Here is a 15,155-nt window from a genome sequence, read left to right as displayed (position 1 = left end):
CTGAAATTAAACCTTTTGATAGAAGACCTAGCCATTCGATTTTGTATATCAGTGAGTCAAGTGAGCAGGATCATTTCATTTTGGATTGACACCATGGCTGTAGTCTTGAAGGATCTGATACCATGGCTCCCCAAAGAAACAATAAGGGCCACAACACCAGAGGCATTTAAGCAACATTATCATAATGTTACCTGTATCTTAGACTGCAGTGAAAGTGAAATCCAAAAACCAAAGAACCTTGACTCAAGGTCTGAATCGTACAGCCACTACTATGCTTGCAACACTATCAAATACTTAGTGGCTATTGCACCTTGTGGTCTAGTAATGTTCATATCAGCAGCATATGGGGGCCGCTGTAGTGACAAATTTATCACGTGTGACTCTGGCATTCTTGAAAACCTTAAACCGGGTGATGAAGTGATGGTGGATAGGGTTTTTTTGATAAGAGACTTATTGTATGAAAGACAAGTCAACTTGACAATTCCTCACTTCGCCAACCAAACACAGCTGACAGAAGAAAAAGTCACGTGCAGTCGCAGGATTGCAAATGTAAGGATACATGTTGAACGTGCAATTAGGAGACTGAAAGTATACAAGGTGTTGTCACAAACCTTGCCTATCAACCTTATGCCAAAGATTGATAAAATTCTGCGTATATGTGCAGCTTTAGTGAATCCGCATGGTGACCTGATCCGTGAAGCAGAAAATTAATGCTCACACTGCATGTAGTCAAATTTGTACATATGTATTTACTCACAATAATTCATATTTTTAATTCTAAACAAATCTTCAAATCTGTTTTCTGTTTTTGTGTACCCTCCCTGTACATATATACTTGTTAGTTTAAAAAAAAATACCATACAAAACTTGCCAAGTGTAAAACCTGTAAACAAGGAACTAATATCAAATAAATTCAAAATTGTTTTGAAAACTTGCCTTGACACATTGTCAGAACTTTTTTCCTACTACATGTCAGGATCTATACACTTTTAATAAAAAACTGTTAAGTGTTTGTACCAGTAGTTTATGCTTTTCTGACAATATGTAGGTATTTGCCATTCAGTTTGAGTCGTCCGGCAATGAATTCATCCACTACTCTAGGAAGTATCACAGAGAAGTAGAAGCCTCTGAGACGCGTAACCTGCTCTGCTAAATACTCTGCATCATATGGTACATTTATCAGAATGTGTTCCTTTGATGACCAGAGAAGTAGTTTTGCCATTCTCAGCCCAGTACAAAACATGCCTAATTGTATCTGTCTGTAGTAGCCCCTGACTCCATTCCTCTGTAATTCAGGCTTTCCATTAACCACTTTGATGTCACTATAACTCATAGTAAAATGGTCTGCTAGAGAGGTGGTGGTGTTCTTAGGCATAGGGCACTTTATTTCCAGAAGTTCCACACCATTTATTATCCCATCAGGGCTTGCAGACAGCCATGGCTCTGTCAGGCTGACCCTGGTACCTGAGAGGGACACATGTAGACCTTGTTCTACAAGAAGGTTTCGAGCTATTACCTCTTTCTCACCCCCATACTTTGTAGCCGCATTACCCCGAAAACTAGGGAAGAGATGCTCTCTCAGGAATTTATCAGGATTTGTTGTTGCTCGTACTGGTACACCTTTAGCTGAACTAGCAGTTATCCTTAGCTGTCTTGCACTATGCCAAACTTCTGACAAGCTCTGATTTTGTGTTTGAATCTCCAATACAGCTGCCTGGTCGCTGTTCATCTCTATGTAGATGCTGTAAAATGCTTTACATTTACCACAAGTCAAAGTCTCCCCATGTGGCTGGTGGAGTTCTACGCTATCAATGTCATCTGCCTGCTCTGGTACATTTGCATTGTAGCACTTTTCTAAAAGACTATTTTTTAGTTCAAACAGAGCTTTTGTATCTGAAGAACCGACTCTCTCCCTGAAGTCATGATGTGTGTCATAGCATGGTGTCGATGCTAGCCTTTCTCCCTCCCTTGCTGATGACGCACCATATACTTCCTCAGCTCTGTGATGTCTAAATACCACTGGCCACTGCATTCTGCACCTTTCAAAAATCAGAACATATTGTTTTTTTTATTAAACACATTTATAACTTATTGCACAGTACATCACCATTAGCACACAAAACATTTTTTTTTCAAGCTAAATAATTTTATTATATTTTACATTTATTATTGTTTAAATATTGAAGAATAAAAATGAATTCATGTTGAATCACGCTGCACATACAGACTATTTAAATGTATTTGCTGTTTGTTAAGCCAGGCTAGCAGTGCTGTATTTATAAATACCCACCTTCCACAACACAGCAGCGGCATGGCTGCAAGACCTACCAGGGCCAGCTACGCAGGAGCATCCAGCTGTTTCCACTACTCCGTTATTTTGTACCATAACCCACGCAATGTGATTGGGTTTATTTATAGTCTGACTCGGCTCTACATCCGCTTTTAAAAAAGTGAACTGCTGATGATTATGGGAAAGAATTCGTCCAATTTTATTAGTGTGTAAGTAATTGTATGCTTCCGTGCTTTTATAATTTCTAAGCTCCTCGCCGTCGACACCCTCAGACAAAACAAGATAATTGAATATGTCAACATATGTGACTGCTGGCCATTGTTTCATATCATCAATCCAGGAGGTGGCGCTTGTCAACTTCGTAGGATGAGGGACAGACAAAGTTATATTGTTTACAATCTTCGTTAAATAGTCTTGCCCGTGCTGCCACCACGAACTAATGTTACCATTGCTTGCTGCCATTATGGACATTAAAATTATGTAAAACAGATTACAACCTTCGTTTTAGAGCTGTCCTATAACGCCTACCTAAACGCGTAAACATGCGAACCGGAAGTTTCGAGCATCCTGCCTACGCGCACACGCAAAGCATGATGGGTAGTTTCTCGTCCCGTGAAAAAGGTGAATAGTACCATTAGCCTATATGAATAACTGATGTCAATAATGGTAGACGCGTGTCAATGGGCCATTACCGGAGATAGCACACCTAACACATTTGCGCACGTAATCAACTGGGCATATTTACACATTTCAGCACATTTACAACAGATATTTTCCGAGCACACGCTTCGCTGATGATAATGAGGCAGCATAAATGTAACCGTTTCCCAAGGCCAAGGGTTAATAACCACACTCCGGAGGAGCCGACACCGAAGACACCAATCAGGCGAGACAACAGGTAATATAAAAACTCTTCTTTTTATTTATTAGTTAATAGCACTTAAAACAGCAACGGAAGGACTCCGGGTTTCTTTACTTCACTCCAGAATGTCTCAGCTCGTAGAATAGCAGCAGATCAGACACAGTAGTCAGCAGACTCTCCTTCGGAGTAATGGTTCACAGGATCTCTCAGCTCGTAGAGAGAGCGGCAGCAGATCAGACACAGCAGTCAGCAGACCCTCCTTCAGAGTAATGGTTCACAGGATCTCTCAGCTCGTAGAGCGGCAGCAGATCAGACACAGCAGTCAGCAGACCTTCCTTCAGAGTAATGGTTCACAGGATCTCTCAGCTCGTAGAGCGGCAGCAGATCAGACACAGCAGTCAGCAGACTCTCTATGTACACAGAACACAATCGTGAGTATGAAATCCAACCGCTACTAACCGGCTCTTTCTTCTCAGGGGAGACGGTGAGGGCGCGGCAGTCTCCAGGACAAGAATCCTCTGACCAGGTGAAGTGGCCGGGCTTTTCCTGTTCTTTTAGAATGAATGATCACAAAGTAATATCCCATAATCTCAATTGCGGCTCTTCTCACCAGCACACCAGGCCGAGCTTCTCCTTCCTCCAATGTAGCATCAGGTGGTTGGGAACCTGGGCACAACTTTACAATCGACAGATCAGATTAAATTCTTGATGTCCCACTGGTTAGGCTTCCCCGAACAAAGATTATAGAATGATGGTAATGATTGGGTCTCCCACACTCGTGCATGCATCAATACTATAACTCTTTACACGTGCTCACTTCACACTTTAAGACACTGCAATGCCACATCACCTCTCGTGAACAACAGGCCTTCACTCCATCTTTGCAGGGTCAGACAATCCACAGATGGCTTTCCACACGGGGGTATCAGGTCTCAAGAGCGATCCTATAAAGCCCAGTTCCTTCCTTGGTCTGCTGAGGCTCACCACGATAGAAACAACACACTGCCAGCCAGCGCAAGTCAGTATTCAGAATGTTCTTGGTAAATCTTCACAACATCACTCTTTAGTACGTTGATGAAAAGTGTACTTAACTTCACTCCTTGGTAACAGCATGGATCTTCAGCGCTGCCCTTAATCACTCTGTTCTCTCAGTTCCATATGTCGGGCACTCACCCGTCTTCAATGTGTAAACATCCCCACACTTGTATGCACTGCGGTTGCTGCTTTCTGCTGTCTGCTGACAAAAACGCCAAGGGAACCCAACGTGGAAACCCCAAGCACCAAGAAAACTCACCCACCCCCCAAGAACCAGCAACCTATGTCTTCAAACTTCTCCTTATATATGCCTCTTCCCGCATATGTTCACCGATAACGGCCTGATTAGTGTCCACAGCTGGCGCTCGTCAACACTGGCGGCCATGACATGCCACCGGAACCGGCCCGGTGTTACACCGGAAGTCGCTCCCCCGTGCAACAAATCCCGGTTTTAAGGTTCCTCTTTGTCTCACCCGGTGACATAAACACTATAGTGAAATGAGTCAGCATAAACACTATAGTCAAAAATATAATCTAAACAATATAATTTTACATATCATACAGCATATAGGCTAGACAGTTTAAACGTAATTTTACATATACAGCATATAGCCTAGACAATTTAAACGTAACTAAAACCTGCCTATTAAGACATATTTTACATTTCAATACTCTGAATACTGGATGGCAAGTCTGGCCATCCAGTAATATACAAATACAAATAGTCCAACCAGTAATATATGTTGCCTACAAAATAGCTTGTCAACTAATGTAAGTTTAAAAGACTTACTCATCCGAAATTGTATCCACGGCTGGATCAAGTCGCTCTTCAAAACGTTCGTCATCAGTCACGCTCTTCTTCTGAGGAAAATGTGAACTCGTCATCACTATCCAGGAAGAGCTTCCTTGCCGGTGTGCCATCTTCCAAACGCGCAGGAAAGTGAATGAATCTAATGATGAAACTTGCTGCTTGTAAGGCATTTGCCTGCCTCTATTTTGCATAGATCACCTCACACATTATCTTATGAATAGCGTGCTCTGCGAGTGGGTGTGAACACATTAGCGATAATTAGGTGAGACAGGAGAAACTGTACTTATCTTTAGTTTCATACAGATTACATTGCATGAGAATATTTCTTTTAAATGTGAATTGTTTTATTTAAAAGTAGAAATTTAAAGCTTTATTTAGATAAGTATTAGTTGAGTTTCAGTTGATTTTCCAGACTTGTTTCAGAAAGATTTTTGCGGAGACAGAGTGAGCTGAAAGCGCACCCTGTTTATTTTATTTATTTTACAAAAACACAAGGTTTTGATGATAATGTGAGTGTACACAAATAAAAGAAGACCCTCTATAGTTTATAATCATGTATTGATTTTATTTATATGACCAAAAATGACGAAGTATTTTAAGTCTAAGTTGCTGCTATGTGAAAAAAATCCAGCAAAACGCGCCGGCGCGTTTGCCGACCCCAGAGGGTTAACACTATTCCTGCAGAGTCCAGACCCCCAATAGAGCCATCTGTCGCACAGATCCTGCAGGGTATCGGGCCCAGTGGTCTGGCAGTTCTGGGGGAGGTTAACTTACCAGTACAAGTTGGGAGCAGGGCTACCAATGTGAACTTTATTATGCCTGACACAGCGGAGAACACCGAGGTTATCCTGGGGCACCCTTTCCTACATCAGACAAGTGCCCTGCTGGACTATGGTCGCCGTGAGATAACCCTCTTTGGAGAAAAGGTATCTCGTTTTAACCAAAACCATCAGCCCCGGGTACACATTGTCAGAGTGGCCCGCACAACAGTGTTGGAATCGGGGTGTGAGTATGTAGTGCCTGGCACCGCCCACCTGCGCCATACTACTGAGGGAGACCTGATGCTAAGCCCAACCAAGGGTTTCATAGAAAAGCCCCACGTCCTGGTGGCTCGCATCATCGTACAGGCGCAGCGGTCCACCAACGTTCCCATCAGAGTTTTCAACCTTGGTGCCTTACCTGTCACTTTGAAGAGAGGCGCTGTGGCAGGGATTCTACTGCCAGCCGCAGTGGTGGGGAAGGTGGAGTCCCAGCCGCCTCTGGCCTCATTAGCCCCTGAACCTATTAACTCTGTTTGTGCCCCTTTACCCAGCCACCTGCAGGTCCTGTACGATGAGAGCTGTGCTAGTTTGCCCGTGGGCGACCAGGTGAGGTTGGCCAGCCTGCTACGGTCTTACAGTGACGTTTTCTCTACGGGGCCCACTGACCTTGGACGTACTGCCCTCGTGCAGCATGATGGTCCTGCTTGGTCTACCTCGATGACATCATTGTCCTGGGGCGGGACGGAACTGAAATGTTGGAGCGGCTTAGTCAAGTGTTTGGCAGACTACGCGCAGCCAACCTGAAACTTAAACCTTCAAAGTGTGTCCTGTTCCGAGAGCAAGTGGCTTACTTGGGGCACATCGTCTCCGCCAAAGGTGTCACCACCGACCCCCAAAAGATCCAAAAGGTGGCTGGGTGGCCCGCACCGCAAAACGTAGCTGAAGTGCGTCAGTTTGTCGGCCTGGCTTCGTATTACCGACGCTTTGTCAAAGATTTCACCTCCGTTGCCAAGCCCCTTCACGAGCTGACCAAAAACTATGCGCGCTTTAACTGGACCGACGAGTGCCAGGAGGCGTTTGAACAGCTAAAAAGCCGGCTTACCTCGGCACCCGTGCTGGGTTATCCCCTCGACAGTGGCCAGTTGCTCCTCGACACGGACGCCAGTGATTGGGGAATTGGAGCAGTCCTCTCCCAAGTACAAGAAGGTGAGGAGAGAGTACTCGCCTATGGGAGCAGGAGATTGTCAGCCACTGAGCAAAACTACTGCACCACCAGACGAGAACTTCTGGCAGCTGTCGAGTTCACCTCTCATTTCTGGCAGTATCTGCTAGGGAGATCATTCATCATACGGACTGACCACAGCAGCCTACGCTGGTTGACTCGGATGAGGGAGCCTGAGGGCCAGCTTGCTCGCTTTCTGGGAAAACTGGCAGAGTATGACTTCCAGGTGATCCATCGTCCAGGGAGACATCACCAAAATGCGGATGCGCTCTCCAGAAGACCCTGCGGATTGTCGTGCTCATGCAGAGTGCCAGAGCCTAGCCTCAGTAACCAGCTTCAGCACAAAGGGATTCAGTGCAACATGGCAGAGAGTCCAGTTTCAGAGGATGCTGGGGAAACTCCTGCAGAGCAACCTCCAGTGGGGGTAGTGGTGCCCGAAGGTAGCTATGGAGGCAGCCCCGCAGTCGAGCCTAAGCATCTACCAGTGGGGGTAGTGGACGTTTTCAGTGACAATCAAGCTGGCTTTTTGTTCCGTCCAAGTGTCTATAGGGTGAGTGAGCCAGCCCAAGTCAACCTGTTCGGTGGTTGGACCCGAGAGCAGGTAATCAGTGCCCAAGAAGCTGACCCAGGAATAGCACCAGTGAGGAAGTGGATGGACGAGGGGAGGGGCAGGCCACCCTGGGTTGACATAGCACCCTACAGCCCTGCCACCAAAGCCTACTGGTCACAGTGGAAAAGGCTCTACCAGAAAGACGGAGTTTTGTTAAGGAAATTTTACTGCACGGATGGAAGGGTGTTCTATCCACAGATCTTGCTGCCTTGAGAGTACCGCACCTCAGTGATAGAACAATTGCACGATGGTCCAGTCGGTGGCCATTTTGGAGGAGAAAGAACCCTCGCACGTCTCAAGGCCCGGTACTACTGGTACAATATGAGAGATAACGTCACTCTGTGGTGTCGCACTTGCACCCGTTGTGCTGCGAAAGCCCAGCCCAAGAAAACACCTCAAGCCGCCATGGGCACAGTGCGAGTTGGTGCCCCCTTCGAACGGATCGCAGTTGATTTAATGGGACCATTAAATGAAACTGAAAGGTGCAACCGCTACATAATAGTGGTACAGGACTATTTCACCAAATGGGTGGAAGCCTATCCTGTTCCCAACGAACAAGCAACGACAGTGGCTGAAAAGATTGTTTCCGAGTGGGTGTGTAGGTACGGAGCTCCACAGTGCCTGCACAGCGACCAAGGTACCAATTTCGAGTCAGCTGTGTTCCAGGGGATGTGTGAGCTGCTGGGAATCGACACGACATGGACCACGCCGTTTCGGCCACAGTCGGATGGCCAAGTGGAGCGTTTCAATGCCACCCTGCAGAAGATCTTAGCCACCACTGCAGAACGATGTCATTGGGACTGGGACATTATGACCCCATATGCAGTCATGGCTTACCGTGCAACCAAACACAGCTCCACAGGCCTGACGCCTAATATGATGTTGTTCGGACGGGAAATTACAGAGCCGGTGGATCTTGTTGCTGGGCTGCCACCTGACCCAGACAACACTGCTACCCCGTCAACCTATGTTGTACAGCTAAGCGAACGGCTCGAGCTATCTCACCAGTTGGCTCGGGAGGCGCTGGGGAAATCTGTCGAGCATGCCAAACGACAGTATGACAATTGTAAAGTCCAATACAAAGTCGGTGATGCAGTATGGTTCCTGGTCAAAGGCACAAAAAGAGTAAAGAATAAAGTGCGGAAGTTCCTTCCTTCCTACGAGGGTCCGTACTTCGTGGTCGGTGTACTGGACGATTTGGTCTACCGAATAAAAAGGGGGCCGAGAATGAAGATGAAAGTCGTTCATCACGACAAACTCAAAGCTTACCACTCCAGTACAGCACTAGACAACGACTGGGCCTTGCAAGAGGCTGAAATGTGGGCACCAGTGGAGGCGCCACCCCCGTTGTCAGACATCAGCTCTTCAGAAGTCGATATCAGCCCTCTTGACCTTTGGGGCACATCACCAGAGACAGAGGACCATGTGGTGGGGTCCCTTCCAGGTCTTTTCTCTTTACCACCATCATTGGCAGTTTCACCGAACAGCAGCCAGCTACCTTGCCACATGGCTGAGCCTTCACTGGATGAGGCCAGGGGACAAGCTGCTCGTCCTCTTTTGAACTCCACCCCTCGGCGTCGACCCCGGAGGGTCCACAGAGCTCCTGACATGTTTGGTGATTGGATTGTTCACTGAGCATATGCACTGAGCATATGCGTGCTCTGCGAGTGGGTGTGAACACATTAGCGATAATTAGGTGAGACAGGAGAAACTGTACTTATCTTTAGTTTCATACAGATTACATTGCATGAGAATATTTCTTTTAAATGTGAATTGTTTTATTTAAAAGTAGAAATTTAAAGCTTTATTTAGATGTATGTTTCATGTTTGTGTGATAAGTATTAGTTGAGTTTCAGTTGATTTTCCAGACTTGTTTCAGAAAGATTTTTGCGGAGACAGAGTGAGCTGAAAGCGCACCCTGTTTATTTTATTTATTTTACAAAAACACAAGTTTTTGATGATAATGTGAGTGTACACAAATAAAAGAAGACCCTCTATAGTTTATAATCATGTATTGATTTTATTTATATGACCAAAAATGACGAAGTATTTTAAGTCTAAGTTGCTGCTATGTGAAAAAAATCCAGCAAAACGCGCCGGCGCGTTTGCCGACCCCAGAGGGTTAACACTATTCCTGCAGAGTCCAGACCCCCAATAGAGCCATCTGTCGCACAGGTCCTGCAGGGTATCGGGCCCAGTGGTCTGGCAGTTCTGGGGGAGGTTAACTTACCAGTACAAGTTGGGAGCAGGGCTACCAATGTGAACTTTATTATGCCTGACACAGCGGAGAACACCGAGGTTATCCTGGGGCACCCTTTCCTACATCAGACAAGTGCCCTGCTGGACTATGGTCGCCGTGAGATAACCCTCTTTGGAGAAAAGGTATCTCGTTTTAACCAAAACCATCAGCCCCGGGTACACATTGTCAGAGTGGCCCGCACAACAGTGTTGGAATCGGGGTGTGAGTATGTAGTGCCTGGCACCGCCCACCTGCGCCATACTACTGAGGGAGACCTGATGCTAAGCCCAACCAAGGGTTTCATAGAAAAGCCCCACGTCCTGGTGGCTCGCATCATCGTACAGGCGCAGCGGTCCACCAACGTTCCCATCAGAGTTTTCAACCTTGGTGCCTTACCTGTCACTTTGAAGAGAGGCGCTGTGGCAGGGATTCTACTGCCAGCCGCAGTGGTGGGGAAGGTGGAGTCCCAGCCGCCTCTGGCCTCATTAGCCCCTGAACCTATTAACTCTGTTTGTGCCCCTTTACCCAGCCACCTGCAGGTCCTGTACGATGAGAGCTGTGCTAGTTTGCCCGTGGGCGACCAGGTGAGGTTGGCCAGCCTGCTACGGTCTTACAGTGACGTTTTCTCTACGGGGCCCACTGACCTTGGACGTACTGCCCTCGTGCAGCATGATGGTCCTGCTTGGTCTACCTCGATGATATCATTGTCCTGGGGCGGGACGGAACTGAAATGTTGGAGCGGCTTAGTCAAGTGTTTGGCAGACTACGCGCAGCCAACCTGAAACTTAAACCTTCAAAGTGTGTCCTGTTCCGAGAGCAAGTGGCTTACTTGGGGCACATCGTCTCCGCCAAAGGTGTCACCACCGACCCCCAAAAGATCCAAAAGGTGGCTGGGTGGCCCGCACCGCAAAACGTAGCTGAAGTGCGTCAGTTTGTCGGCCTGGCTTCGTATTACCGACGCTTTGTCAAAGATTTCACCTCCGTTGCCAAGCCCCTTCACGAGCTGACCAAAAACTATGCGCGCTTTAACTGGACCGACGAGTGCCAGGAGGCGTTTGAACAGCTAAAAAGCCGGCTTACCTCGGCACCCGTGCTGGGTTATCCCCTCGACAGTGGCCAGTTGCTCCTCGACACGGACGCCAGTGATTGGGGAATTGGAGCAGTCCTCTCCCAAGTACAAGAAGGTGAGGAGAGAGTACTCGCCTATGGGAGCAGGAGATTGTCAGCCACTGAGCAAAACTACTGCACCACCAGACGAGAACTTCTGGCAGCTGTCGAGTTCACCTCTCATTTCTGGCAGTATCTGCTAGGGAGATCATTCATCATACGGACTGACCACAGCAGCCTACGCTGGTTGACTCGGATGAGGGAGCCTGAGGGCCAGCTTGCTCGCTTTCTGGGAAAACTGGCAGAGTATGACTTCCAGGTGATCCATCGTCCAGGGAGACATCACCAAAATGCGGATGCGCTCTCCAGAAGACCCTGCGGATTGTCGTGCTCATGCAGAGTGCCAGAGCCTAGCCTCAGTAACCAGCTTCAGCACAAAGGGATTCAGTGCAACATGGCAGAGAGTCCAGTTTCAGAGGATGCTGGGGAAACTCCTGCAGAGCAACCTCCAGTGGGGGTAGTGGTGCCTGAAGGTAGCTATGGAGGCAGCCCCGCAGTCGAGCCTAAGCATCTACCAGTGGGGGTAGTGGACGTTTTCAGTGACAATCAAGCTGGCTTTTTGTTCCGTCCAAGTGTCTATAGGGTGAGTGAGCCAGCCCAAGTCAACCTGTTCGGTGGTTGGACCCGAGAGCAGGTAATCAGTGCCCAAGAAGCTGACCCAGGAATAGCACCAGTGAGGAAGTGGATGGACGAGGGGAGGGGCAGGCCACCCTGGGTTGACATAGCACCCTACAGCCCTGCCACCAAAGCCTACTGGTCACAGTGGAAAAGGCTCTACCAGAAAGACGGAGTTTTGTTAAGGAAATTTTACTGCACGGATGGAAGGGTGTTCTATCCACAGATCTTGCTGCCTTGAGAGTACCGCACCTCAGTGATAGAACAATTGCACGATGGTCCAGTCGGTGGCCATTTTGGAGGAGAAAGAACCCTCGCACGTCTCAAGGCCCGGTACTACTGGTACAATATGAGAGATAACGTCACTCTGTGGTGTCGCACTTGCACCCGTTGTGCTGCGAAAGCCCAGCCCAAGAAAACACCTCAAGCCGCCATGGGCACAGTGCGAGTTGGTGCCCCCTTCGAACGGATCGCAGTTGATTTAATGGGACCATTAAATGAAACTGAAAGGTGCAACCGCTACATAATAGTGGTACAGGACTATTTCACCAAATGGGTGGAAGCCTATCCTGTTCCCAACGAACAAGCAACGACAGTGGCTGAAAAGATTGTTTCCGAGTGGGTGTGTAGGTACGGAGCTCCACAGTGCCTGCACAGCGACCAAGGTACCAATTTCGAGTCAGCTGTGTTCCAGGGGATGTGTGAGCTGCTGGGAATCGACACGACATGGACCACGCCGTTTCGGCCACAGTCGGATGGCCAAGTGGAGCGTTTCAATGCCACCCTGCAGAAAATCTTAGCCACCACTGCAGAACGATGTCATTGGGACTGGGACATTATGGCCTCGTTTACACTGCAGGTCTTGATGCCCAAATCTGATTTGTTGCCTATATCCGATTTTTTTGACCGTCCGTTTACACATTCTTTAAATTGTGACCTATATCCGAGTCATGCGTTTACACTTGACATAGATCTGAAACATCGCGCATGTTTAAAGGTGCCATATGTCAAAATTGAGGTAAAATTATCCAAAAAATGAGCTACACGCATCAAAAGAATGAGAAGAAATAAGTGCAATGATGTCATTAAAAAATTGACAAGTTATAGTGCTGCCGAGATATAAACCTAAATTAGCATGCTAAATTACTAGCGCCGGCCCGACTGGTGTCGTAATACCAGTTTCGGCCATGGGAGGCGGTATGCGGGCAACATACATAACCACCAGCCAAACTGCAGTACACGAATAACTCGCACGGCTTGTGGGCGTACTTGAACCTGATGTCGACCGGCCTTTATAATTTAGTGTTGAGATGTTGTTCATTGAGTCTCTAATCTCCAAATGAACTGCGGTCTTACTATCGTGTCAATTGATTTGATTAATATGCGCGAGGGAGAGAGAGAGCAGGAGGACTGCGCTCGTGTTGTTTGAAGACGTGAGAGTGCGCGCGCGCGGCCGGGGCGCTCTCTCTCTCTCTCTCTCTCTCTCTCTCTGCTCGTTATGCGCCCTGTCAAGCGCAGCAGTCATTATATTCTACATCATTCACCGATCAAAATAGGCTTTGGCGGGACAAAGCGGACGATTTGACGGTTTTAGAAGCTTAACAAATCGAAACTAAAAAACAGACTAGAGTAGGCCAACTTTCTGGAGGTATACTGCCCCCATCTGGTATGGAATATGTGGAATCTGAATTTATTTTTTGGCAGACATTCCACATGGCACCTTTAAAGGGGTCTTCTTGCACAGATGGACGTACGCGCAGCGAGATCTCTGGTGGAACATACAACACGATCTCATGAAGCTCTATCTATTGCACGAATTTTATTTCTTGTGCCATTTATACGCCAAAAATAGTTTTTGCTTGCCATAAAGTGCGTATCATGCACACAAAAACTATTTTTTGGCATAAATGGCACGTGAAAAAAAAATCGTGCAATTAACGCACTTTCATGAGATCGTTGCGGGCTTTAATGAGGAGCAGTGGGTCCGAAATTTTAGGATGAGCAAGCCAACCTTTGCTATGTTGTGTCAACGTGTGTCCACATTCCTCATACAACGACACAATGTTTCATCGGGCCATCCGTCCCTTTGCAGATGCGCGTCGGGTTTCTCTCGTCATTAAACCGTGGAGACGCAGCCTAATGCCTCAGAAAATCCGATCTGCCTGTTTACACGACAGTCGCATTGGCACATATCTGATTTATATCCGATTTATTTCCACATATGAACGAGGCCTGAAACCGATCTCGAAAGATCCGAATGCATGCGGTTTTTTCCTGTTTACACTGTCATAGAACACATCTGATCTGTGTCGCATATGAGTAAAAAATCGGAATTGGGTCACATTTCACTGACAGTGTAAACGAGGCCTATGACCCCATATGCAGTCATGGCTTACCGTGCAACCAAACACAGCTCCACAGGCCTGACGCCTAATATGATGTTGTTCGGACGGGAAATTACAGAGCCGGTGGATCTTGTTGCTGGGCTGCCACCTGACCCAGACAACACTGCTACCCCGTCAACCTATGTTGTACAGCTAAGGGAACGGCTCGAGCTATCTCACCAGTTGGCTCGGGAGGCGCTGGGGAAATCTGTCGAGCATGCCAAACGACAGTATGACAATTGTAAAGTCCAATACAAAGTCGGTGATGCAGTATGGTTCCTGGTCAAAGGCACAAAAAGAGTAAAGAATAAAGTGCGGAAGTTCCTTCCTTCCTACGAGGGTCCGTACTTCGTGGTCGGTGTACTGGACGATTTGGTCTACCGAATAAAAAGGGGGCCGAGAATGAAGATGAAAGTCGTTCATCACGACAAACTCAAAGCTTACCACTCCAGTACAGCACTAGACAACGACTGGGCCTTGCAAGAGGCTGAAATGTGGGCACCAGTGGAGGCGCCACCCCCGTTGTCAGACATCAGCTCTTCAGAAGTCGATATCAGCCCTCTTGACCTTTGGGGCACATCACCAGAGACAGAGGACCATGTGGTGGGGTCCCTTCCAGGTCTTTTCTCTTTACCACCATCATTGGCAGTTTCACCGAACAGCAGCCAGCTACCTTGCCACATGGCTGAGCCTTCACTGGATGAGGCCAGGGGACAAGCTGCTCGTCCTCTTTTGAACTCCACCCCTCGGCGTCGACCCCGGAGGGTCCACAGAGCTCCTGACATGTTTGGTGATTGGATTGTTCACTGAGCATATCTGTTTGAGGTTGGGTGTAGGCGGATCGCTGCCCTCCTCAAAACAAAAAAACAAACAAAAAGAGTTCCTGTATTGTCAAAAACCAAAAGAGTTCCTGTATTGTCAAAAACCAAAAGAGTTCCAGTATTGTATTATTACCAAAGTAACTTGACTATGTTGAGGTTAAAATGTGAAGTTGGTATAGGGTTAATATAATTGTTTACTATCAACAGTCGGTAATTTAGATACTAATGGGCTACATAGTTTTGTTATAGCATCCTAGGTACTTTGTTTACTGCTAAGAACTTTGTTTAACAGAATATTTTGCCCTAGTTTTGCACTTGAAATCCTGCAACCTGAGTAA

Source organism: Rhinichthys klamathensis, unplaced genomic scaffold (genome assembly GCF_029890125.1).
Source record: "Rhinichthys klamathensis goyatoka isolate OS25496 unplaced genomic scaffold, OSU_Roscu_1.1 h1tg000102l_1, whole genome shotgun sequence".
Classification (NCBI taxonomy): domain Eukaryota; kingdom Metazoa; phylum Chordata; class Actinopteri; order Cypriniformes; family Leuciscidae; genus Rhinichthys; species Rhinichthys klamathensis.
Note: the sequence above shows the minus strand (reverse complement) of the source record.